Raw genomic sequence first — 2,646 nt, 5'->3', positions numbered from 1 at the left:
AGCTTTTAGATAAGGCTGGTTCTGGCTTCAGGCTGACAATGGGCTTGTGGAGCTTTTAGATAAGGCTGGTTCTGGCTTCTGGCTGACAATGGGCTTGTGGTGCCTAGTTTCCTCAATTGTTTTGCAGTTGGTTATTACTTTCAAAATAAAATAACCTGAAGGTGTTAGCTTTGTTTTTTGTCTCTGATATTCACTTTTTATACCTTGATTAGCTAAATTTTGAAAATATTATTGAATAATGTCAGTAATTAGCAGTACACCCATATTTTATTATCTTTCATAGACATGTGCAATTCCAGGGTTTTATAGTCTCATACCATACCGGTTTTTGCCAAATTCTCTGAGGGGGGTACATATTACTTGAGAATTTTTGTATTAATTAATAATAATTTAAGTTAGTACCAATTATATGGCTCTCTTTTTTTCTCAAGCAATAAAGCTTGACTTTAGCAAGCCTTGTATGCACTAAAATTAGATAGTGGTAGCCTGGTGTGGTGGTGCACGCCTTTAATCCCAGCACTTGGGTGGCAGAGGCAGGTGGATCTCTGTGAGTTCAAGGCCAGCCTGGTCTACATAGCGAGTTCCAGGACAACTGGGGCTACAGGGAGACCCTGTCTCAAAAAAGACCAAAAATAAATAAATAAATAGATAGATAGATAGATAGATAAATAAATATTAAATAAAATTAGATAGTGAATAATAGAGCTTTCTTTTTTCATTGATTTCTTTCTTGGCTTAGTTTGAAAAATAAGTTTTTCTTATATTTTTTTCACCATCCATATAATTGCATTAGCCAAAATATACCAACTTAACATTTTTTCCAATTTGATTTTAGAAAGACTATTTAATTCTTTTTTTAATTAAAAAAATTTATTATTTTTATTTTATGTGTATGCGTGTATTGCCTGCATGTATGTAAGGGCACCTGCGTTGTGCAGTGCTCGCCGAAGACAGAAGAGGCTATCAGATTCCCTGGGACTGGAGTTATGGACAGTTGTTAGCTGTCATGTGGGTGCTGGCATTTGAACCTGAGTCTTCTGCAAGAACAGTCAGTGTTCTTAGTTGCTGAGCCATCTCTCCAGCCTTAATTTTCTCTTGAAAACAAATAGTCATTGGTCTTATCCAGCTCTGACTTCTCAAGCTACAGTAACAACTGGCCTGACAAGATATGCCCACTGGTGCAATAATGGAAAGAATGTTACAGCAGTAAACAACCACCTTCTGATTGGATTTAATGCCTGCCTTACAAGACAGAACTCATATTTAGTACTGTTAACTGGGCCAAGAGCCTGAGGCTAGCTGGATATAGGTTCTGCTCCTAAATATTTATCTCTGCATCCATAAATGAGTGCAGCTTTCAAGTCCTACCAGGGAAGCTTCTTTTTTTGGAGTATATGGTGATTAATACAGAGACCTACAACTGATCAAAGTGCAGAGAACAAGACACCCTGGAGTGCTCGGCTTTAAATGGGACATCTATGTCATCCCTCCCACATCCCCAAGACTCAGGGATCATTGAGGAAGAATGGCTGGAAGGAGACAGAGGTAGTGGAAACTGCTGCAAAAGTGTTTTCAGGGCATGACAGGCCATTGAGCACACAGTGATTGGGATTACATGCAAATGACTTGCAGAGATCCAGCCAGCCCAAATCCCTGTGTGAATGGACATGGGCTGCACCAAGCCCTGCCCCTAGCTGAGGAGCTGCTAGGAGTTGCTGGCTGCTGGGGGAAAGATAACAGTTTTCTTGAGAGATGCAGTTCTGGTAGTGAAACAGGAGAAAGAGGGTCCCCTAGAGGGTTCTTAGTCTCATTCATAAAAGAATTTAAGAATGGACACAAACGGAAGCTTTTACAAGTTTATTAGAATCTTAAAGAAAAAATCCTCAGGGCAGGCGTGCTGGTAATCTTGGCAGCTGCCTTGAGGAGGTGAATAGTGGGAAGAAGGAAAGAAAATTATGGAAGCCACGCAGGCTTAGAGCCTGCGTAGAGGTCAGACATGTGGCTGACTCCCAGCCACGTGGCTGGGAGAAGGAAGCTTTAGAGAAAAAGTGAAGAAATACAAGATGCTAGGGGCAGCCCAAAGCCTTACAGAAAGCATGTTTAGTAAGAAAGGCATGAAGAAGAAAAGGAGAAATTACACTTTCCTGAAGAGTTCAGGAAAGCGGACAGACTTACAGAGACCATCTGCAGGAGTGGGGTGGGGGTGGGGGCTTGTCTGACCTAGTTCCAGGCAGAAATGTCTGTTACCTTATTAACACACTAGGTGTTCCGCCCATCTATTTAGCATAACTTAAGGTGACCCTGCCTTCCTGGGAGTAGTTGTATCACCAGGTAATTGACCAGTGAGATTGGAAAGCTAGGTCCTCCAACAGACAGACTAGATAATTTTTATAGTCTGGACCAGTTCAATTTATGGGGCTTATTGATACTCTAACAGTAGGTTGCTTGTGCTCCAGTGGATGTCCCTACACCCATGCAGATAGTGGTAGCACTAGATGGACTCAGTGGATTAAAAAAGTTCATGGAATTGGGAGGAAAATATGGTGGGGGTAGTATGGAAGGGGCCTGAGGGGAATGAGTGGGCGTGGATTTGAGGGGAAGGAGTGGGGGTGGATTTGATTCAAGAACATTATGATCATGAATGAG

Source organism: Nannospalax galili, unplaced genomic scaffold, assembly GCF_000622305.1.
Source record: "Nannospalax galili isolate Female #2095 unplaced genomic scaffold, S.galili_v1.0 scaffold1566, whole genome shotgun sequence".
Lineage (NCBI taxonomy): Eukaryota > Metazoa > Chordata > Mammalia > Rodentia > Spalacidae > Nannospalax > Nannospalax galili.
The sequence above is the reverse complement of the archived record's forward strand: the minus strand, read 5'-3'. Positions refer to the sequence as shown.